This window comes from Scyliorhinus torazame, chromosome 5 (genome assembly GCF_047496885.1).
Source record: "Scyliorhinus torazame isolate Kashiwa2021f chromosome 5, sScyTor2.1, whole genome shotgun sequence".
Lineage (NCBI taxonomy): Eukaryota > Metazoa > Chordata > Chondrichthyes > Carcharhiniformes > Scyliorhinidae > Scyliorhinus > Scyliorhinus torazame.
Genome location: NC_092711.1, coordinates 68,916,641 through 68,941,836, shown reverse-complemented (window position 1 = coordinate 68,941,836; position 25,196 = coordinate 68,916,641). Strand labels below are relative to the sequence as shown.

The 25,196-nt window shown below is 48.8% G+C and overlaps 1 long non-coding RNA gene across 1 annotated transcript; it reads left to right on the top strand.

Moving 5' to 3' along the window:
• Positions 1–4,922: 4,922 nt before the first annotated feature.
• LOC140418294 (uncharacterized) lies at positions 4,923–14,681 on the top strand. Its single transcript, XR_011944915.1, has 3 exons — positions 4,923–4,977; positions 5,944–6,050; positions 14,302–14,681. It is a non-coding gene; the product is annotated as an uncharacterized lncRNA (long non-coding RNA).
• Positions 14,682–25,196: the final 10,515 nt, after the last annotated feature.

Genomic DNA, 25,196 nt, shown 5'->3' with positions numbered 1-25,196 from the left:
AGTGACTCCCTTTTATTCTAAGGCTGTGCCCCCGGGTCCTAGTCTCCCCTGCTAATGGAAACAACTTCCCTACTTCCACCCTATCTAAGCCATTCATTATCTTGTAAGTTTCTATTAGATCTCCCCTCAACCTCCTAAACTCCAATGAATATAATCCCAGGATCCTCAGACGTTCATCGTATGTGAGGCCTACCATTCCTGGGATCATCCATGTGAATCTCCGCTGGACCCGCTCCAGTGCCAGTATGTCCTTCCTGAGGTGTGGGGCCCAAAATTGCTCACAGTATTCTAAATGGGGCCTAACTAATGCTTTATAAAGCTTCAGAAGTACATCCCTGCTTTTATATTTCAAGCCTCTTGAGATGAAAGACAACATTGCATTTACTTTCTTAATTACGGACTCAACCTGCAAGTTTACCTTTAGAGAATCCTGGACTAGGACTCCCAAGTCCATTTGCACTTCAGCATTATGAACTTTGTCACCGTTTAGAAAATAGTCCATGCCTCTATACTTTTTTCCAAAGTGCAAGACCTCGCACTTGCCCACGTTGAATTTCATCAGCCATTTCTTGGACCACTCTCCTAAACTGTCCAAATTTTTCTGCAGCCTCCCCACCTCCTCCATACTACCTGCCCCTCCACCTATCTTTGTATCATCGGCAAACTTAGCCAGAATGCCCCCAGTCCCGTCATCTAGATTGTTAATATATAAAGAGAACAGCTGTGGCCCCAACACTGAACCCTGCGGGACACCACTCATCACCGGTTGCCATTCCGAAAAAGAACCTTTTATCCCAACTCTCTGCCTCCTGCCTGACAGCCAATCGTCAATCCATGTTAGTACCTTGCCTCGAATCCCATGGGCCCTTCTTTTACTCAGCAGTCTCCCGTGAGGCACCTTATCAAAGGCATTTTGGAAGTCAAGATAGATAACATCCATTGGCTCTCCTTGGTCTAACCTATTTGTTATCTCTTCAAAGAACTCTAACATGTTTGTCAGGCACCACCTCCCCTTACTAAATCCATGCTGACTTGTCCTAATCCGACCCTGCACTTCCAAGAATTTAGCAGCAGGGGTAGGCCATTCGGCCTATTGACACTGCTCTGCCATTCAATAAACGCTGATCCGAATGTGCCATTAATTACATTTTCCTGTCTGCCCCCAAAACCTTTGACCCCCCAGTAGATTAAAAAAAGACGAACTCAGCTTTGAGTATATTCAGTGACCCAGCGCTACTGCTCTCTGCAAAAGACAATTCCACAAACTCAGCCTTGACAAAGAATCATCCAGGCTCAAAACGTTAGCTGCCTTTTCTCTCCACAGATACTGTCAAACCTGCTGAGATTGTCCAGTATTTACTGTTTTTGTTTCAGATTCCAGCATCCGCAGTAATTTGCTTTTATCCACAGACTGATGAGCCTCTGAGGGAAGACATTTCTCCTTATCTCAGTGTCAAATTGAAGAACTCTTATCTTTAAACTGTCCCCCTTAGTTCCTGAATCCCCATGTGGGAAATATTCTTTCATCAAAACACCTCAGAATCTTAGATGTTTCAATAAGATCACCTCTCATTCTTCTAAACTCCATCAGGTACAGACCAATCAGGTTCAATCTTGCTCCATAAAACAAATTCTCCTATCCCAGAAATCAGACTAGTGAAACTTCACTGAACTGCCTCCAAAGCAACTTCAAAAACAAGGTGGGAGTAAAGCCCTTTGGACTGCTTGTTTGCTGGCCCCTCCCGGGTTGAGGGCCTGGCCCAGTCTTACCAACTGATAACATCTGCCTTCAGCAAGGACACAACCCTCCTTATTCTATCCGGTGTGCTTGTTCCGGGGCACGGGGATTGAGTGGGCAGTGTGTTTGCTGAGCCTCCTCCCGGCCTGAAGACTCCACACAGGAGCAGGGAGGAGGTGGATTCTATTGGGTGTTGTTCCAGGGTGGGAGCACGGACTGTGTTTTTGCTGAGTCCTACTTTGGCCGAAGACCTCGCGAACCAGTGCCACTTATCTCCTTGTGAACCTGCTTCGGGGCTTGGCGAAGCGCGTCATTTCTTGCTCCAGGCAACGGGCAACCGAGGGGGTCATCTGATCAGACTGGTTTCCTCTTTTCCGTGGCTACATTCGCAGCTGGGTGTCCCTAGAAAGGGAGCTGCAGTGTCCATGGGCACCATCAAAGCCTTCCATGCCCGGTGGGCACCGCAGGGGTTGGGGTGCTTTATTGACCCCTTTAAATGCACTCTCATTAGATGTTTTTAAGTTTCTGCTGATCTTTGTTACATTCGGGGAGTGCCCCTAACTGGAGCGGCCCTTTTTGCTTTGTCCCTAAGTTTGTTTCCTTTGTTCTATTTTGTTGGTGGACCTCAAAAGAGTGGCCAATCCACCTGGCCTGCACATCTTTGGGTTGTGGATGTGAGACCCACGGAGACATGGGGAGAATGTGCAAACTCCACACGGCAGTGACCCGGGGCCGGGATCGAACCTTGGTCCTCAGCACCGTGAGGCAGCAGTGCTAACCACTGCCACTCTTTGTCATGATGGTTCCATTCCTATTTTATCACACACCTCCCAGTGACATCCATTGCAACACAGAAACTTCAAAATATCAATGCTATCTTGCCCTCCTATTATTGTCTGGTGATAACAGTAACAGAGTAACACACACCAGAATTGGAATATCAGATAGGTTGTTGTCTAATAATAATAGTGACAGAGTAACAGACATCAGAATTGGAATAACAGGCAGGTTATTGTCTAATCATGACAGAGTTACGGGGGTGGCTCGGTAGTTAGCACTGTTGCCTCAAGCACCAGGTACCTGGGTTTGATTCCGACCTTGGGTCACTTTCTGTGTGGAGTTTGCACATTCTTCCCGTGGCTGCAAAGATTTCCTCCCACAGTCCAAAGATGTGCAGGTTAGGTGGATTGTCAGTGCTAAATTGTCCCTGGGTGGGGTTACGGGGTGGGGGTTTGGCCAAGGTAGGGTGATCTTTCAGAGGGTCGGTGTAGATTCACTGGGCCGAATGATCCCCTTCAGCAATGTAGGGATTCTATGATTCTACACTGGATCCAAAGATGTGTTCATTCACACACTGCAGCCTGACTTGTTGGAACATACACTGTGTTTGTTCCTCTCAAAGTGAGTGAATCCTTTTGCTGTTTCTCCTCTGGGCCCCATCTCCACTATTATTGTCTGATTGCCCCCCAGACAGGCTGAAAATAGATAAGTCCCTGGGACCTGATAGGATTTATCCTAGGATTCTCTGGGAGGCCAGGGAAGAGATTGCTGGACCTTTGACTTTGATTTTTATGTCATCATTGGCTACAGGAATAGTGCCAGAGGACTGGAGGACAGCAAATGTGGTCCCTTTGTTCAAAAAGGGGAGCAGAGACAACCCCGGCAACTATAGACCGGTGAGCCTCACGTCTGTAGTGGGTAAAGTCTTGGAGGGGATTATAAGAGACAAGATTTATAATCATCTAGATAGGAATAATATGATCAGGGATAGTCAGCATGGCTTTGTGAAGGGTAGGTCATGCCTCACAAACCTTATTGAGTTCTTTGAGAAGGTGACTGAACAGGTAGATGAGGGTAGAGCAGTTGATGTGGTGTATATGGATTTCAGCAAAGCGTTTGATAAGGTTCCCCATGGTAGGCTCTTGTAGAAAATACGGAGGCTGGGGATTGAGGGTGATTTAGAGATGTGGATCAGAAATTGGCTAGCTGAAAGAAGACAGAGGGTGGTGGTTGATGGGAAATGTTCAGAATGGAGTACAGTCACAAGTGGAGTACCACAAGGATCTGTTCTGGGGCCGTTGCTGTTTGTCATTTTTATCAATGACCTAGAGGAAGGCGCAGAAGGGTGGGTGAGTAAATTTGCAGACGATACTAAAGTCGGTGGTGTTGTCGATAGTGTGGAAGGATGTAGCAGGTTACAGAGGGATGTAGATAAGCTGCAGAGCGGGGCTGAGAGGTGGCAAATGGAGTTTAATGAAGAGAAGTGTGAGGTGATTCACTTTGGAAGGAATAACAGGAATGCGGAATATTTGGCTAATGGTAAAGTTCTTGAAAGTGTGGATGAGCAGAGGGATCTAGGTGTCCATGTACATAGATCCCTGAAAGTTGCCACCCAGGTTGATAGGGTTGTGAAGAAGGCCTATGGAGTGTTGGCCTTTATTGGTAGAGGGATTGAGTTCCGGAGTCGGGAGGTCATGTTGCAGCTGTACAGAACTCTGGTACGGCCGCATTTGGAGTATTGCATACAGTTTTGGTCACCGCATTATAGGAAGGACGTGGAGGCTTTGGAGCGGGTGCAGAGGAGATTTACCAGGATGTTGCCTGGTATGGAGGGAAAATCTTATGAGGAAAGGCTGATGGACTTGAGGTTGTTTTCGTTGGAGAGAAGAAGGTTAAGAGGAGACTTAATAGAGGCATACAAAATGATCAGGGGGTTAGATAGGGTGGACAGTGAGAGCCTTCTCCCGCGGATGGATATGGCTGGCACGAGGGGACATAACTTTAAACTGAGGGGTAATAGATATAGGACAGAGGTCAGAGGTAGGTTCTTTACGCAAAGAGTAGTGAGGCCGTGGAATGCCCTACCTGCTACAGTAGTGAACTCGCCAACATTGAGGGCATTTAAACGTTTATTGGATAAACATATGGATGATAATGGCATAGTGTAGGTTAGATGGCTTTTGTTTCGGTGCAACATCGTGGGCCGAAGGGCCTGTACTGCGCTGTATTGTTCTATGGTCTATGACACTCTCACAGTTATTATTGGACAATCAGCGAGTCAGCCTGAGCCTGTGGCCGCTCTCAGGTAGGAAGAGGAGGGGCGGGTCTGAATGATCAAACGGGAGCAGCTGGTCCTCCAACCAATCGGAGTGAATAAGGGGCGGGGTCTCCTGTGATTGAAGCATGCGCAGTGTGGGTAATGGCGAAGTGGAAGGGCGTCTTTTTCAGATCGGAAATTGGTACGAGGCGTTCAACAATATGGAGGGAGCGAGGATCGCGGCGCTGGGCGGAAACGTTGTATAAAGCTGTTGTAAGCTGGAAACCGCGAAAATATTGACGGGACCCAGTTTGTACCGAGCGGAGCTGCAGCTCCTCATGTTCGGCTCGGGTTAACGGCCGCCATCTTTGTTGGATGTGCATCAGGGCGCATGCGCGTTTGTCATTTTTGTCGGGGCGATGTTTCATTGAGTGGGAGGAGCTTGTTCCCCATTGTTCAGAATGGAGACAACTTGTCCATTAAACTGGATGAGTCCTTGAGTCTCAATGTCTTATTGATGGGGCAGAGTGGTGGCAGAGATGGAAAGAAAAGGAAGCCAATCCTGCTCTCCAGATTTCACTGTCTGCGTGGGTTTCCTCCGGGTGCTCCGGTTTCCTCCCACAGTCCAAAATGTGCAGGTTCGGTGGAGTGGTCATGCTAAATTGCCCTTTTCGTGTCAAAAGGGTTTGGGTGGGGTTACTGGGTTGAGGGGATAGATTGGAAGTGTGGCTTGAAATGGGGTGCTCTTTCCAAGGGCCGGTGCAGACTCGATGGGCTGAATGGCCTCCTTCTGCACTGTAAATACAAGATTCATTGGACATCCTGTCCCATGTGTCCAAAGCTCTGTGGCTCTGTTCAGCCACATGGAGACCCAGGGCAGAAACTCCCAACCCTGAGTAGACAACACCCTCAAATCAAGGGACTGCTGATGACGAGAGGGACTGTGTGCAGAGGGGGCGCATCAGTGGTCATCCTGGACCAGGGAACAGGAGGAGAGAATGTTGTGAATTTCTGTCCTGGACTGACAGTGATTAATTTTGGAAACTCCTTTAAAGGGGGCTAGGTGGGGAGGATTTACACACAGCAAATACAAACCGGGAGAAATATTTATCTTTCCTGAATTGTATTTCTGGACTGACAGTGATGCCTTTGTAAACTTCTTTCACAGGGACTTAGAAAGGGATTCGCAGACCAGAAACTCACAACCAAGCCTCACATCAAATTCTGACAGCAACATTCGAGTTATCAGGACCTGGAGATTATCGACCTTTGTGTGTAAGCATTGAATTCGGATCGTTATCACTCACTGTGTAACATCTCCCCTGTAGATCTTGTACCCAATCTTAAATCTGTGCCCCATAATCCTTTTACAATCTGCTAATGAACAGCTTTTCTTTATCTTTTGCTGGGTTCGCCGTTGTCATTTCCGGTGCCCGGGTCACTGCCGTGTGATCTGTCCAGTTTCATTCCTTTTTGTTTTTGTAGCAGTTGAATGGGCTTGGACCAGTCCATTTTAGGATCCAGTATGCAATTGATGTTTGCTCTGTAGCGCACAAAGACTCCGTGAGACGAATAGAGTGAAGTCGATGAGGCTCTATTAAGCGTGTCTGTTCCCCCGCAGCTCGATAGTAGAATGGCCTGCAGGGGAGGACTCTGGCTTCTTATACTCCGCCTTCAGGGCGGAGATAGAGGTCAACGGCCAACCAGGACCCGGGATCTGTCAGCCAATGACATTAGGGCTTCCAGTCCCACATGACCCCTAATACATACTACCACATTCACCCCTTGTCAAAATGAACCCGGCGGGGTGATGCTTCGTATGGTGGTAAGGGTTTACAGGGCTGGTCCTGGGAGGAAAAAACATTCACATGTCAATACAGTATTGTACAATTTTATCCTGTTTCAACTATTTACAGAAGGTATCGGGAGAAAAGCAAAATGTTCTTCTGAAAAGTCCATATATTGATTTAGATCGACGCCACGAGTCGGTCGGGCGATCTGGTCGTCCGTGTCGATCGCCGCGGCCCCGGTGGTGGTGGTGGTGCTTGTACCGGTGTTGTCGTCTCCGGGAGCCTTACGGTTTCCGCTTGGGCTTTATTCTTGGTCGGGCCTGAGGGGAGGGGAACCGATCCTCCTGGAAGGGGGCGTTCGCGGGGTGCGGCGGTGGCAGGAAGGGGGGGGGGGGTTGGGTGAATGGTGTCGGGGGGGTGTGTGTGTTGCCGGCGGGCGCCAGATCCCGCAGGGAGACCGTGTCCTGTCGGCCGTCGGGGTACTCCACGTAAGCGTACTGCGGGTTCGCGTGGAGGAGGTGAACCCTTTAGACCAACGGGTCCGCCTTATGTGCCCGCACATGCTTTCGGAGCAAGATGGGTCCTGGGGCCGCCAGCCAGGTCGGCAGCGACGTTCCAGAGGAGGACCTCCTAGGGAAGACAAGGAGACGCTCATGAGGCGTTTGATTAGTGCTCGTACATAATAGCAACCGGATGGAGTGGAGAGCATCCGGGAGGACCTCCTGCCACCGTGAAACTGGGAGGTCCCTGGACCGTAGGGCCAGTAGGACGGTCTTCCAGACCGTGCCGTTCTCCCTCTCTACTTGCCCGTTCCCCCGGGGGTTGTAGCTGGTCGTCCTGCTCGAGGCTATGCCCTTGCTGAGCAGGAACTGGCGCAGCTCGTCACTCATGAAAGAGGACCCCCTGTCGCTGTGGACGTATGCGGGGCAACCGAACAGTGTGAAGATGGTGTTCAGGGCTTTAATGACTGTGACCGCGATCATGTCAGAGCAGGGAATGGCGAATGGGAAGCGGGAGTATTCGTCCACCACATTAAGAAAGTATGTGTTGCGGTCGGTGGAGGGGAGGGGCCCTTTGAAATCGAGACTAAGGCGTTCAAAGGGGCGGGAAGCCTTAATCAGGTGCGCATCATCCGGCCTGAAAAAATGCGGTTTGCATTCCGCGCAGATGTGGCAGTCCCTTGTGACTGTACGGACCTCCTCTAAAGAGTATGGGAGGTTGCGGGACTTGATAAAGTGGAAAAACCGAGTGACCCCCGGGTGGCAGAAGTCCTCGTGGAGGGTTTGGAGGCGGTTAATTTGTGCGTTGGCACATGAGCCGCGGGATAGGGCATCGGACGGCTCGTTCAGCTTTCCGGAACGATACAAAATCTCGTAGTTGAAGGTGGAGAGCTCGATCCTCCACCTTAAGATCTTGTCGTTTTTGATTTTGCCCCGCAGTGCATTATCGAACATGAAGGCTACCGACCGTTGGTCAGTGAGGAGAGTGAATCTCCTGCCGGCCAGGTAATGCCTCCAATGTCGCACAGCTTCCACTATGGCTTGGGCTTCCTTTTCCACTGAGGAGTGGCGGATTTCTGAGGCGTGGAGGGTCCGGGAGAAAAAGGCCACGGGTCTGCCCGCTTGGTTAAGGGTAGCCGCTAGAGCTACGTCTGAGGCGTCGCTCTCGACCTGGAAGGGTAGGGACTCATCGATGGCGCGCATCGTGGCCGTTGCGATATCCGCTTTGATGCGGCTGAAGGCCTGGCACGCCTCTGTCGACAGAGGGAAGGTCGTGGTCTGTATTAGGGGGCGGGCCTTGTCTGCGTACTGGGGGACCCACTGGGCGTAGTATGAAAAAAACCCCAGGCAGCGTTTCAGGGCTTTGGAGCAGTGCGGGAGGGGAAATTCCATGAGGGCGCGCATACGTTCGGGGTCGGGGCCTATTATCCCATTGCGCACTACGTCGCCCAGAATGGCTAGCCGATTGGTGCTAAAAACGCACTTGTCCTCGTTGTACGTGAGGTTCAAGGCTTTAGTGGTCTGGAGGAATTTTTGGAGGTTGGCGTCGTGGTCCTGCTGGTCGTGGCCGCAGATGGTTACATTGTCGAGATACGGGAACGTGGCCCGCAACCCATGTTGATCAACCATTCGGTCCATCTCCCGTTGGAAGACCGAGACCCCGTTTGTGACGCCAAATGGGACCCTTAGGAAGTGGTATAATCGCCCGTCTGCCTCGAAGGCTGTGTACTTGCGGTCACTTGGGCGGATGGGGAGCTGATGGTAGGCGGACTTGAGGTCCACGGTGGAGAAGACTTTATATTGGGCGATCCGATTGACCATGTCGGATATGCGGGGGAGAGGGTACGCGTCTAGTTGTGTGTACCTGTTGATGGTCTGGCTATAGTCTATGACCATCCTTTTGTTTCTCCCCTGTCTTCACTACTACCACCTGCGCTCTCCAGGGACTATTGCTGGCCTGGATTATGCCTTCCTTTAGTAGCCGCTGGACTTCGGACCGAATGAAGGTCCGGTCCTGGGCGCTGTACCGTCTGCTCCTAGTGGCGACGGGTTTGCAATCCGGGGTGAGGTTCGCAAACAAGGACGGGGGTTGCACCTTGAGGGTTGCGAGGCCGCAGATAGTGAGTGGGGGTATTGGGCCGCCGAATTTGAACGTAAGGCTCTGTAGATTGCATTGGAAATCTAATCCCAGTAAGGTGGGGGCGCAGAGTTGGGGAAGGACGTTTAGTTTGTAGTTTTTGAACTCCCTCCCCTGCACCGTTAGGGTAACTATGCAGATTCCTTGGATCTGTACGGAGTGGGATCCTGCAGCTAGGGAAATCTTTTGTGCGCTGGGATAGGTGGTCAAGGAACAGCGTCTTACCGTGTCGGGGTGGATAAAGCTCTCCGTGCTCCCGGAGTCGACTAGGCATGGTGTCTCGTGGGCGTTTATTAGCACCGTTGTCGTCGTCGTCTGGAGTGTCCGGGGCCGAGCTTGATCGAGCGTAATTGAAGCGAGACGTGGTTGTAGTAGCGGAGTGGGGTCCGTTGTTGCCGTCCAAGATGGCGTCAGGGATGAACAAAATGGCCGCCCCCATACATCGCACATGGCTGGGGGGTCACAAGATGGCGGCGGTGGTGGACAAAATGGCCGCCCCCACGCGTCGTACAGGTTTGGGGTGGTCCAAGATGGCGGCGCCCTTCCTCCCTTCGTGGTGGCCGGGACCCAAAATGGCGGCGTCTGCAGGTCGCACATGGGGCGCTGGGGGGGTTGGGGAGCATTAGGACCGCGCGGGGCTCCCTCATCTCCGGGGACAGCGGTGGTCGGGACCCAAGTTGGTAGCGCCGGCGGGTCAGACGTGGGGCCGGGGGGGTTAGGGGGGCATTAGAGACGCCCAGAACTCCCTCTTCTCCGTGGGGAGTGGTGGTCGGGACCCAAAGTGGTAGCGCCGGCGGGTCATACATGGGCTGCGGGGGGGGGGTTTGGGGAGCGTAAGCGGCGTGCAGGGCTCCCTGTTCTCCCGGGACCGCGGTGGTCGGGACCCAGAGCGGCTGCGCCTGCGGGTCGTACATGATGCGCTGGGGGGGTTGGGGAGCGTAAACGGCTTGCAGGGCTCCCTGTTCTCCCGGGACAGCGGCGACCTCGTGGGACCGGCACACAACCGCGAAATGGCCCTTTTTCCCGCAGCTCTTGCAGATCGCTGCGCGGGCCGGGCAGCGCTGTCGGGGGTGTTTTGCCTGGCCGCAGAAATAGCAGCGGGCGCCCCCGGTGCGACTTGGCGTTTGGACCGCGCAAGCCTGTGGGGTGTCCGGGGGGGGGGGTGGGTTTGTCGCGACGGGTACGTACGGAGCCCAATGGGCTGCCGCGCGGTCGGGGCCGTAGGCACGGGTATTACGCGCGGCCACGTCTAGGGAGGCTGCTAGGGCCCGGGCCTTGGAGAGTCCTAGCGACTCTCTTTCTAGAAGTCTTTGGCGGATTTGGGAGGAATTCATACCTGCCACAAAAGCATCGCGCATTAAAATGTCTATGTGTTCATTTGCGTTCACCGAAGGGCAGCTGCAGGCTCGTCCCAAAATCAGCAGCGCGGCGTAGAATTCGTCCATCGATACTCCGGGACCTTGCCGTCTCGTTGCGAGCTGGTAGCGAGCGTAGATTTGGTTAACTGGGCGGACATAGAGACTTTTCAGTGCTGCGAACGCCGTCTGGAAATCCTCCGAGTCTTCGATGAGGGAGAAGATCTCCGTACTTACCCTCGAGTGCAGGACCTGTAGTTTTTGGTCTTCTGTGACCTGGCCGGTGGCCGTTCTGAGGTAGGCCTCGAAACAAGTCTGCCAGTGCTTGAAGGCTGCTGCCGCGTTCACTGCGTGGGGGCTGATCCTCAGGCATTCCGGAATGGTCCTGAGCTCCATAGTCCTTTTTAGGCACGCTTAATAAATTGTAGCGCACAAAGACTCCGTGAGACGAATAGAGTGAAGTCGATGAGGCTTTATTAAGCGTGTCTGTTCCCCCGCAGCTCGATAGTAGAATGGCCTGCGGGGGAGGACTCCAGCTTCTTATACTCTGCCTTCAGGGCGGAGCTAGAGGTCAACAGCCAACCAGGACCCTGGATCTGTCAGCCAATGACATTAGGACTTCCAGTCCCACATGACCCCTAATACATACTACCACATGCTCCCAGAATCAATTGTTGTGTATCCAGGTCTGGGATGGATACCAACAATTCTTTTTGCAAATGACACATCGTCCCAGTTAGGGGCTTGCCATTCACCAGCACCCAACGACATAGTGACCACCACATATCTCCCATTAGTGTCCACAATGATCTTAGTGACCGAAAGAGGGACCTGTTTATCGATTAGAATTGCAGTACCTGACAGGAAGCACAGTGGTGCCCTGGGTACCGCTGCTGCATCACGGCGCCGAGGTCCCAGGTTCGATCCCGGCCCTGGGTCAATGCCTGTGTGGAGTTTGCACATTCTCCCCGTGTTTGCGTGAGTTTCACCCCCACAACCCAAAGATGTGCAGGGTAGGTGAATTGGTCACGCTAAATTGCCCCTTAATTTGAAAAAATGAATTGGGTATTCTAAATTTATTTGAAATGAATTGCAGCACCTCGAGCCCTTTGTCAAAGCCCGAGTGAAACACTTGGCTCACCCCTCCACAGTCTGGTCTGATCTCTAACCCGCAAGTGAGTCTCCTGCAAGAACACCCCCCCCCCCCCACCCCCCATCACACAATCAGCCATGAGGGACTATCCAGTAAATCTTCAAAATGTGCAGGCCAAGAGTCCCCCAAGGTGGCCGCCATATACGCACCCATACACTTAGAGTAAAACAAAAACAGTTCTTTAGCCATCAGGTAGCTAACCCGTCTCCCTCCCCACCCCCTAATATGTCTACATTGTGCTTCATAAAGAAAATCTCCCTTCACACCAAACAGAAAAACAGATTTTATCAGAAAATATCAAAACTATATAGAGGATATCACAACACCCATCCCACCCCACAGGGAACATAGATCTTGTCCAACAGAGATAATTGGACCCCAGTCCATGCTTTACCATGTTCGCCTCCTCTGGTGTCTCGAAAAGGAAGTCTTTGGACTAATTTGTAACCCGCAGCTTTGCCGGGTAAACCATCCCGAATCAAACTCCTTTCTTACATGGAGCAGCCTGAACCTTATTAAAGGCCGCTCGCTTCCTCACCAGCTCGGCTCCCAAATCCTGGAAAATCCTCACTCGGATAACTGAGTGAATCCCTTCCCACACTCAGAACAGGTGAGTGCTCTGTCGGCGGTGTGTCTACGGTGATGAATCTCCAGCTCACATGGGGATCTGAATCCCTTCCTACAGTCCCCACATTTCCATGGTTTCAGGATGCTGCTGGTGTCCTGGTCCCTCTTCAAATTTGACAATCAGTTTATGTCTGTCCCCACAGAGAGCATGTGTATGGTCTCTCCCCACTGTGAATGGTGTGATGTATTTTCAGACTGGAACTGGTTAAAGCTCTTTCCACAGTCAGTTCACTGGAACACTCACTCGAGTCGCGTGTGTATCGGTTTTTTTTCAGTCACACTAATCTTGAAAACCTTTTCCTTCAGCCGGAGCAGACAAAAATTTCTTCTTCCACATTCACAGGCCAATGATATTCAGGTCCTGATGAATGGAGTGACTCTGTTAAATCTTTACAAAAGCAATTTTTTAAAATTTAGAGTGCCCAATTTATTTTTTCCAATTAAGGGCCATTCCACCGACTCTGCACATTTTTGGGTTGTGGGGGCGAAACTCACGCAGACACGGGGAGAATGTGCAAACTCCACACGGACAGTGACCCAGAGCCGGGATCGAACCGGGTACCTGCCCCGTGAGGTAGCTGTGCGAACCACTAGGTCACCGTGCTACCCAACTCTGTTAAATCTTGAAGTGAAGTTCGATTTGAGTTTCCATCTGTAAATCCTCCCCTTGTAATACCCTGTAAAAGGAGTTTATAAAAGTCATCATTCGGGGCAGGCACGGTGGCTCAGTGGTTAGCCGAGGTTAGATTGACACTTAATTGGGAAAAAAAAAATACATGAAGGTTCACGGCTCCACAAAGTGTATCCAACTCCTCCCACCCATCTCCTTAACAGGTTGGCACATTTATTTGTCTGACTAAAAGAATGGTTTCTGGTGGCACAGTGGTTAGCACTGCTGCCTCACAGCACCGAGGACCTGGGTTTGATCTAGGCCTCGGGTCACTGTCCTTGTGGAGTTCGCACATTCTCCCCATGTCTGCGTGGGTCTCACCCCCACAACCCAAAGATGTGCAGGGTAGGTAGATTGGCCACGCTAAATTGCACCATAATTGGAAAAACAATAATTGGTTACTCTAAATTTATTTCAAAAAAGGATTGTCTCTTTCCTAATGTTCACAATTAAAGGGGTGGATTCCCCAGGAGATGACTGACATTTCAGGGCAATTAAATGAATAATGGACAGAGATATGTCTAGTGTTGTTACATGGTACAAATTAGATATATTATTTACGGTTCTGTAATACAGTAAATGTTTAATTATTTCTCATGTTGTAATATCAGACTGTAGCTACGTTATAGATTTCCAGTCATCTCTTCCTTCAGAGGGTTGTTAGTCTTTGGATTTCTCTTCCACAGGGACCAGTTTTATCTGGGGGTCATTGAATATATTGAAGCACAAGTTTGACAGATATTCTATTGACAATGGAGTTAAGGGTTATGGGGAACAGGTAGGAAAATAGAGAGAAAGCTGAGATGAGAGATCTCTTCACTCAAGGATGTGGTGAAGCTTTGGAATTCTCTACCCCACAGGAATGTGGAGCCTCAGTCATCTGGTATGTTCAAGACAAATATTGACAGGTTTCTAGATACTGAAGATATCGAGGGATATGGGGATCGTGTGGGAAAATGGTGCTGAAGTAGATCGGCCAAGGATCGCATTGAATGGTTGAGCAGATTCGGTGGGCCGAATGGCCTACTCTTGCTCCCATTCTAATCTCTGTGTCCTGGTGAGGAAGCAGTGAGCTGAGCTTGGATCTGTCAGTCAACATGAATCAGCACCTTCAGGAGAATTGGGAGGGTGAATATTAGATACAGCAGAGTCAGAATGGAGGGACAGTGTGTGGGATGGAGATTTACAGCTTTTGGAGAACGAGAGAGAAAATCAAGTTCCATAGGAACGAGAATTGTCTGTTCTGAATTTCTATCCTGTGCTCACTGATGACTTTTGTAAATCATTTTTAAAGGTTATTGGAAGAGGAAGAATTATAGACAGAAATCTCAAACATCACATCTCGATGTGACAAACTCACTCGATTCCTTCTGACCTGAATATCATCGGGCTCTGAATATCATCGGCGACAAGGAGAAATGTTCGTCCAATCTGTCGGCTTCAAAAGATTTTAAACGTGAGCGTGACTGGAAAAGCACCGAGACGCACACAACAGACACCCGAGTGAGAGTGTTCCAGTGAACTGATTGTGGAAAGAGCTTCAACTAGATACACAGCCTGAAACAACATCACACCATTCACAGTGAGGAGAGACCGTGCACAAAGTTCTGTGTGGAGACAAGGCTTCCACTGATTGTCCAATCTGGAGAGACACGAGGAGACCCAAAACATGGAGAAACCGTGGAAATGTGGGGACTGTGGGAAAGAATACAGATTCCCATCTGAGCTGGAGATTCATCAACGCAATCACACTGGGGAGAGGCCATTCATCTGCTCTGAGTGTGAGAAGGGATTCACTCAGTTATCCACCCTACGGAAGCACGAGCGAATTCACACTGGGGAGACACCATTCACCTGCTCTCAGTGTGAGAAGGGATTCACTTGGTTATCCAGTCTGCAGAGACACCAGCAAGCTCATACTGGGGAGAGGCCATTCACCTGCCCTCAGTGTGGGAAGGGATTCACAGGGTTATCCAATCTGCAGTCACATCAGCGAGTTCACACTGGGGAGAGGCCGTTCACCTGCCCTCAATGTGGGAAGGGATTCACAGGGTTATTCAATCTGCAGACACATCAGCGAATTCACACCGGGGAGAGACCATTCACCTGCTCTCAGTGTGGGAAGGGGTTCAGTGATTCATCCGCCCTGCGGAAACATCAGCGGATTCACACTGGGGAGAGACCATTCACCTGCTCTCAGTGTGGCAAGGGATTCATTTGGTTATCCAGCCTGCAGACACACCAGCGAGTTCACACTGGGGAGAGGCCATTCACCTGCTCTCAGTGTGGGAAGGGATTCATTGATGCATCCACCCTGCGGAAACATCAGCGAGTTCACACTGGGGAGAGGCCATTCACCTGCTCCCTCTGTGGGAAAGGATTCACTCGGTTATCCAGACTGCAGACACACCAGCGAGTTCACACTGGGGAGAGGCCACTCACCTGCTCTTAGTGTGAGAAGGGATTACATAGAAACATAGAAAGTAGGAGCAGGAAGAGACCATTTTGCCCTTAGCACCTGCTCTGCCAGTCATTAAGATCATGGCTTATCATCTAACTCAATAGCCTAATCCCGCTTTCTCCTCCATATCCTTTGATCCCCTACACCCTAAATGCTATATCTAACTGCTTCTTGAAAACATAGAATGTATTGGCCTCAACTATTTCCTGTGGTAAGAAATTCCACAGGCTCACCACTCTCTGGTTGAAGAAATTACTCCTTATCTCTGTCTAAATGATCGACACCGTATCCTCAGACTGCGACCTCTGGTTCCGTACATTCCCACCATCGGGAAAGTCTTTCCCACATCTACCCTGTCAAGTCCTATTAGAATTTTATAGGTTTCTATGAGATCCCCCCCCTCATTCTTCTGAACTCCAATGAATATAATAAACCTAACTGATTCAGCTCTCATATTTCAGTCCCACCATCCCAGGAATCGGCTTGGAAAACCTTTGCTGCACTCCCTCTCGAGCAATAACAACCTTCCTCAGATACAGAAATCAAAACTGCACACAATATTCCAGGTAGGGCCTCGCCAAGGCCCTGTATAATGACAGCAAGATATCCCCGCTTCTGTACTCTAATCCGCTCGCAATGAAGGCTAGCATACCATTTGCCTCCTTTACCGCCTGCTGTAGCTGCCTGCTTACCTTCAGTTACTGGTGTACGAGGATACCCAGGTTTCGTTGCACATTCCCTTCTCCTAATTCATTTTTTGTTTTAATTTAGAGTACCCAATTCATTTTTTTCTGAATTAAGAGGCAGTTTAGCGTGGCCAATCCACCTACCATGCACATAGAACAAAGAACAAAGAAATGTACAGCCCAGGAACAGGCCCTTCGGCCCTCCAAGCCCATGCCGACCATGCTGCCCGACTAAACTACAATCTTCTACACTTCCTGGGTCCGTATCCTTCTATTCCCATCCTATTCATATATTTGTCAAGATGCCCCTTAAATGTCCCTATCGTCCCTGCTTCCACTACCTCCTCCGGTAGCGAGTTCCAGGCACCCACTACCCTCTGCGTAAAAAACTTGCCTCGTACATCTACTCTAAACCTTGCCCCTCTCACCTTAAACCTATGCCCCCTAGTAATTGACCCCTCTACCCTGGGGAAAAGCCTCTGACTATCCACTCTGTCTATGCCCCTCATAATTTTGTAAACCTCTATCAGGTCGCCCCTCAACCTCCTTCGTTCCAGTGAGAACAAACCGAGTTTATTCAATCGCTCCTCATAGCTAATGCCCTCCATACCGGGCAACATTCTGGTAAATCTCTTCTGCACCCTCTCTAAAGCCTCCACATCCTTCTGGTAGTGTGGCGACCAGAATTGAACACTATACTCCAAGTGTGACCTAACTAAGGTTCTATACAGCTGCAACATGACTTGCCAATTCTTATACTCAATGCCCCGGCCAATGAAGGCAAGCATGCCGTATGCCTTTTTGACTACCTTCTCCACCTGTGTTGCCCCTTTCAATGACCTGTGGACCTGTACTCCTAGATCTCTTTGACTTTCAATACTCTTGAGCGTTCTACCATTCACTGTATATTCCCTACCTGCATTAGATCTTCCAAAATGCATTACCTCACATTTGTCCGGATTAAACTCCATCTGCCATCTCTCCGCCCAAGTCTCCAGACAATCTAAATCCTGCTGTATCCTCAGACAGTCCTCATCGCTATCCGCAATTCCACCAACCTTTTTGTCGTCTGCAAACTTACTAATCAGACCAGTTACATTTACCTCCAAATCATTTATATATACTACAAAGAGCAAAGGTCCCAGCACTGATCCCTGTGGAACACCACTGGTCACAACCCTCCAATTAGAAAAGCATCCCTCCATTGCTACTCTCTGCCTTCTATGGCCTAGCCAGTTCTGTATCCACCTTGCCAGCTCACCCCTGATCCCGTGTGACTTCACCTTTTGTACTAGTCTACCATGAGGGACCTTGTCAAAGGCCTTACTGAAGTCCATATAGACAACATCTACTGCCCTACCTGCATCAGTCATCTTAGTGACCTCCTCGAAAAACTCTATCAAGTTAGTGAGACGCGACCTCCCCTTCACAAAACCGTGCTGCCTCTCACTAATACGTCCATTTGCTTCCAAATGGGAGTAGATCCTGTCTCGAAGAATTCTCTCCAGTAATTTCCCTACCACTGAAGTAAGGCTCACCGGCATGTAGTTCCCGGGATTATCCTTGCTACCCTTCTTAAACAGAGGAACAACATTGGCTATTCTCTAGTCCTCCGGGACATCCCCTGAAGACAGCGAGGATCCAAAGATTTCTGTCAAGGCCTCAGCAATTTCCTCTCCAGCCTCCTTCAGTATTCTGGGGTAGATCCCATCAGGCCCTGGGGACTTATCTACCTTGATATTTTTTAAGACACCCAACACCTCGTCTTTTTGGATCACAATGTGACCCAGGCTATCTACACCCCCTTCTCCAGACTCAACATCTACCAATTCCTTCTCTTTGGTGAATACTGATGCAAAGTATTCATTTAGTACCTCGCCCATTTCTTCTGGCTCCACACATAGATTCCCTTGCCTATCCTTCAGTGGGCCAACCCTTTCCCTGGCTACCCTCTTGCTTTTTATGCACGTGTAAAAAGCCTTGTGATTTTCCTTAACCCTATTTGCCAATGACTTTTCGTGACCCCTTCTAGCCCTCCTGACTCCTTGCTTAAGTTCCTTCCTACTTTCCTTATATGCCACACAGGCTTCGTCTGTTTCCAGCCTTTTAGCCCTGACAAATGCCTCCTTTTTCTTTTTGACGAGGCCTACAATATCACTCGTCATCCAAGGTTCCCGAAAATTGCCGTATTTATCTTTCTTCCTCACAGGAACATGCCGGTCCTGTATTCCTTTCAACTGACACTTGAAAGACTCCCACATGTCAGATGTTGATTTGCCCTCAAACATCCGCCCCCAATCTATGTTCTTCAGTTCCCGCCTAATATTGTTATAATTAGCCTTCCCCCAATTTAGCACATTCATCATCGGACCACTCTTATCCTTGTCCACCAGTACTTTAAAACTTACTGAATTGTGGTCACTGTTCCCGAAATGCTCCCCTACTGAAACATCTACCACCTGGCCGGGCTCATTCCCCAATACCAGGTCCAGTACCGCCCCTTCCCTAGTTGGACTGTTTACATATTGTTTTAAGAAGCCCTCCTGGATGCTCCTTACAAACTCCGCCCCGTCTAAGCCCCTGGCACTAAGTGAGTCCCAGTCAATATTGGGGAAGTTGAAGTCTCCCATCACCACAACCCTGTTGTTTTTACTCTTTTCCAAAATCTGTCTACCTATCTGCTCCTCTATCTCCCGCTGGCTGTTGGGAGGCCTGTAGTATACCCCCAACATTGTGACTGCACCCTTCTTATTCCTGATCTCTACCCATATAGCCTCACTGCCCTCTGAGGTGTCCTCTCGCAGTATAGCTGTGATATTCTCCCGAACAAGTAGCGCAACTCCGCCTCCCCTTTTACATCCCCCTCTATCCCGCCTGAAACATCTAAATCCTGGAACGTTTAGCTGCCAATCCTGCCCTTCCCTCAACCAGGTCTCTGTAATGGCAACAACATCATAGTTCCAAGTACTAATCCAAGCTCTAAGTTCATCTGCCTTACCCGTAATGCTCCTTGCATTAAAACATATGCACTTCAGGCCACCAGACCCGCTGTGTTCAGCAACTTCTCCCCGTCTGCTCTGCCTCAGAGCCACACTGTCCCTATTCCCTAGTTCTCCCTCAATGCTCTCACCTTCTGACCTCTTGCTCCCGTGCCCACCCCCCTGCCATACTAGTTTAAACCCTCCCGTGTGACACTAGCAAACCTCGCGGCCAGGATATTTATGCCTCTCCGGTTTAGATGCAACCCGTCCTTCTTATACAGGTCACACCTGCCCCGGAAGAGCTCCCAGTGGTCCAGATATCGGAAACCCTCCCTCCTACACCAGCTGTTTAGCCACGTGTTTATCTGCTCTATCTTCCTATTTCTAGCCTCACTGGCACGTGGCACAGGGAGTAATCCCGAGATTACAACCCTCGAGGTCCTGTCTTTTAACTTTCTGAACCACCTTCATCTTTCTGAACCACAACATCTTTGGGTTGTGGGGGCGAAGCCCACGCAAACATGGGGAGGATGTGCAAACTCCACACGGACAGTGACCCAGAGCTGGGATCGAACCTGGGACCTTAGCGCCATGATTAATTTCCTCTTGAACCAGCACTGCCACTCCACTGCTTTTCCTTTTTGTCTGTCCTTCCTAAATACTGAATATATTAAGTTCCCATCCCTGGTCACCCTGCAGCCATGTCTCCATAATCCCAATTATCTCACACCCGTTTATGTTGATTTGTGCGATTCACTCGGGTATGCCGTCTGCAGTCACACCAGGGAGTTCATACTGGGGAGAGGCCGTTCACCTGCCCTCAATGTGCAAAGGGATTTTGTAATTCATCGCACTTTCTGAGACACAACAAGTTCACAACTGATTACAGGGATTGGATTCTGCTGTTATTGTTTCTGTTCTCAATTACACCCAGGGCAGGCAGCACAGCGACGCAGTGGTTAGCACTGGGACTACGGCGCTGAGGACCCGGGTTCGAATCCCGGCCCTGGGTCTCTGTCATTCTCCCCGTGTCTGCGTGGGTTTCACCCCCAAAACTATTGGTGTCTCCTTCCAGCCCAGATTAGCCTCAACATTTGAAACTGTATGAAAAAGGAATTGTACAGAATCAGATAAAGGAACTGTATGAAACAGTTCAATTGTATTCCTGTCTCAGGTGGTGTCAGGAATTGGAGATTCAAGTAAATTAAACTAGTGCCCAATTGACCAATGGTCATGTTACAACAGGCCCAACTCTGACATGGGGTAATGGTCACTTTGGGGATAAAGGTCGATGTTCCGAAGGTCTTCCTTGCTGGCCAAGTACTGAAGACTCGAGGCCGAGTTCCAAGGAAATTACTGTCAAAGATGAACCCAGGGAGAGTTACGCTTCTACAGACTGATCACCGCCTTGAAGTTGCGAACGTTACTGTCTTCACGTTGTTCAGTAAACTTTTTCTTTTAATAAACTTTTTTAATTGACTATCCAGAGAATTCTGCCTTTTCTTTAATTGGTTAAAATTCTTCTCCAAAGGCGGCACAGTGGTTAGCACTGCCTCACGGTGCTGAGGTCCTAGGTTCGATCCCGGCTCTGGGTCACTGTCCATGTGGAGTTTGCACATTCACCCCGTGTTTGCGTGGGTTTCACCCCCACAACCCAAAGTTGTGCAGCGTAGGTGGATTGGCCACGCTAAATTGCCCCTTAATTGGAAAAAATGAATTGGGTACTCTAAATTTAAAAAAACAATTCTTGTCCAAACCAAAGCAAATTTATTAAATGGGAAGTTGGGGATCGCTGAAATAAATTTAGGATCAGAAAGCATTAATCTTCAATTTAAAACTTTCAGTCCTGTAGTGCCTTTCATTACCACAACATGTCCCAAAGAGCTTCTGAAGTGTGATCACTGCTGTCGGAAATGCAGCAGCCAATTTCAACAAAGCAAGTTGCCACACACAGCAATGTGGCAATGAGCAGATGATCGGATTTTGGCAATGTTGATTGAGGAATAAATATTTGCCAGGACACCAGGGTTTATGGGCTGGTCTAGCTCAGTGGACTAGACAGCAGGTTTGTAATGCAGAACAAGGCCAGCAGCGTGGGTTCAATTCCCGTACCGACTTACCCGAAAAGGTGCTGGACTCTGGCGACGAGGGGCTTTTCACAATAACATCATACTTGTGACAATAAAAGATTAGGGCCGGTTTAGCTCAGTGGGCTAGACAGCTGGTTTGTAATGTAGAACAAGGCCAGCAGCACGGGTTCAATTGCTGTACCGGCCATTTCTGTATCCATCTTGTCAGCTCAACTCTGATCCTGCGCGACTTCATCTTCTGTACCAGTCTGCCATGAGGGACCTAACTTGTCAAAGCCCTTACTGAGGTCCATGTAGACAACATCCACTGCCCTACCCACATCAATCATCTTTATCACTTCCTCGAAAACCCGATAAGTTCGTGAGACACGACCTGCGCTTCACAAAACCATGTTGCCTCTCACTAATATGTCCACTTATTTCCAAGTGGGAGTAAATTGTGTCTCAAATAATCCCCTCCAATAATTTCCCTACCACTGATGTAAGGCTCACCGGCCTGTAATTACATGGATTATCTTTGCTACCCTTCTTAAACAAAGGAACAACATTGGCTATTCTCCAACCCTCTGGGACCTCCCCTGTAGCCAGTAAGGATACAAATATTTATCTCAAGGCCCCAGCAATTTCCTCCCTTGCCTCTCACAGTATTCTGGGATATATCCCATCAGGCCCTGGGGATGTGTCGACCATCATATTTTTCAAGACCCCCAGTACCTCCTTTTTAATTTTAGCATGACGCAAACTATTTACACACCCTTCCCCAGACTCATCATCCACCAAGTTCTTCTCTTTGGTGAGCACTGATGCAAAGTACTCATTTAATACCTTGTCCATTTCCTCTGGCTCCACACATAGATTCCCTCCCCTGTCCTGGAGTGGGTCAACCTTCTCCCTGGCTAACCCCTTGCTCTTTATATATGGGCAGCACGGTAGCATAGTGGTTAGCACTATGGCTTCACAGCGCCAGATTCCCAGGTTCGATTCCGGGCTTGGGATACTCTGGAGAGTCTGCAATTTCTCCCTGTGTCTGCGTGGGTTTCCTCCGGATGCTCCGGTTTCCTCCCACAAGTCCCTAAAGGCATGCTGTTATGTAATTTGGACATTCTGAATTCTCCCTCAGGCACTGGAATGTGGCGGCTAGAGGCTTTTCACAGTAACTTCATTGCAGTGTTAATATAAGCCTACTTGTGACAATGAAGATTATTAAAATTAAGAAGACTTGGGATTTTCCTTAATCCTGCTGGCCAATGACTTTTTGTGACCCCTTTTAGCCCTCCAGACTCCTTGCTTAAGTTTCTTTTTATTTTCCTTGTACTCCACACTTGCTTTGTGTGTTCCCAGCAGTAGAGTGAGGGATTATGCCGGCCTATAGCAAATGTTGTCCTCTTGTTCAAGAAGGGGTGTAGAGACAACCCTGGTAACTATTGACCAGTGAGCCTTACTTCTGTTGTGGGTGAAGTCTTGGAAAGGTTTATAAGAGATAGGATGTATAATCATCTGGAAAGGAATAATTTGATTAGAGATAGTCAACACGATTTTGTGAAGGGTAGGTTGTGCCTCACAAACCTTATTGAGTTCTTTGAGAAGGTGATCAAACAGGTGGATGAGGGTAAAGCAGTTGATGTGGTGTATATGGATTTCAGTAAAGCGTTTGATAAGGTTCCCCACGGTAGGCTACTGCAGAAAATACGGAGGCATGGGATTCAGGGTGATTTAGCAGTTTGGATCAGAAATTGGCTAGCTGGAAGACAAGGTTGATGGGAAATGTTCAGACTGGAGTCCAGTTACTAGTAGTGTACCACAAGGATCTGTTTTGGGGCCACTGCTGTTTGTCATTTTTATAAATGACCTGGAGGAGGGCGTAGAAGGATGGGTGAGTAAATTTGCAGATGACACTAAAGTCAGTGGAGTTGTGGACAGTGCGGAAGGATGTTAGAAGTTACAGAGAGACATAGATAAGCTGCAGCGCTGGCTGAGAGGTGGCAAATGGAGTTTAATGCAGAAAAGTGTGAAGTGATTCATTTTGGAAGGAATAACAGGAAGACAGAGTACTGGGCTAATGGTAAGATTCTTGGTAGGGTGGATGAGCAGAGAGATCTCGGTGTCCATGTACATAGATCCCTGAAAGTTTCCACCCAGGTTGAGAGGGTTGTTAAGAAGGCGTACGGTGTGTTAGCTTTTATTAGTCGAGGGATTGAGTTTCGGAGCCATGAGGTCATGTTGCAGCTGTACAAAACTCTGGTGCGGCCGCATTTGGAGTATTACGTACAATTCTGGTCGCCGCATTATAGGAAGGATGTGGAAGCATTGGTAAGGGTGCAGAGGAGATTTACCAAAATGTTGCCTGGTATGGAGGGAAGATCTTATAAGGGAAGGCTGAGGAACTTGATGTTGTTTTCGTTAGAGAGAAGGTTAAGAGGTGACTTAATTGAGGCATACAAGATGATCAGAGGATTAGTTAGGGTGGACAGTGAGAGCCTTTTTCCTCAGATGGTGATGTCTAGCACAAGGGGACATAGCTTTAAATTGAGGGGAGATAGATATCGGACAGATGTCAGAGATAAGATTCTTTACTCAGAGAGTAGTAAGGGTGTGGAATGCCCTGCCTGCAACAGTAGTGGACTCTCCAACACTAAGGGCATTCAAGTGGTCATTGGATCGACATATGGACGATAAGGGAATAGTGTAGATGGGCTTTAGAGTGGTCGGCAGCAATATCGAGGGCCAAAGGGCCTGTACTGCGCTGTAATGTTCTATGTTCTATGAGGTTTGATTGTAATTGAATATTAGGCTGCTGATGGCCACAGCACCTCTTGGATACCCTATTTTTATCGAGATGTGTTCTGAATCTACCCCATTTAGCACAGTGATAGTGTCACACGGGACAATGGAGGGTATCCTCAGTGTGAAGATGGGATTTTGTCTCATAAGATCACAAGAATATTGTTTTTTCTATTCTTCCTGCCAAACTGGACAAGTGAAATACATCCCATGGCCCGAGGCCAGGACAAAGTTACACTTTAATGGTTTAATTACAGGGCAACTGCTGTGAATCCCATGAAGGTTGGATGAGCAAAGGTCTGGAACCGTTAACTCTCCTGCCATTGAAAATTAACAGTTATACATCAGTTTGAGTGAAGAAAACTGTGAGATTTCAAACCTTCAGCCTTGTGTCTTAAATTTGTTTAACCTTTAACTTGCAGTTTCTGGAAAGAAGCAGTCACTTTCTGTCACACTATGTAACCACCTTTGGTTTGTGAACTTAAAGAATTTAAGTTCTCCAATCAGTTTTCATAGTTCTTTCGTCAGTTTAACTCATATTACTTACAAATATGTTTTATTTGAATATGTCATGCTGTATTTTATAATATATTTTGCTCTCTCAACATTTACACACTGACACCTTTATGCACTGATTTTATGCACACTTGTTATAAATTGTATGTGAGATAACTTTGTAATTTCTGTATTAGTTTAAAGCTGTGTGTCACTTTGGATCCTTTTCATTAACTTGTGCTGGCGGACACTGAGTCCACATGATCACCTGAACCCACAGTGAGATCCTGAATGGTCAGTGTGAACATGCTGATAGGACATCAGCTCCAGAGAAATTTTAAAACACATTTAAAATAGTTTCCGACGGTATGAACCCACTGGTGTGTTAACAGGTTGAATGACTCAGTGAATCCCTCCCCACACATGGAGCAGGTCATAGAATCATAGAATTTACAGTGCTAAGGAGGCCATTCGGCCAATTGAGTCTGCACCGGCCCTTGGAAAGAGCACCCTACCCAAGCCCACACCTCCATCCTATCCCCGTAACCCACTAACCCCACTTAACCCAGTAACCCCACTTAACCTTTTTGGACACTAAGGCAATTTAGCATGTCCAATCCACCTCACCCACACATCTTTGGACTGAATGACCTCTCCCCGGTGTGAACTCACTGGTGCTGCTGCAGGATGGACAA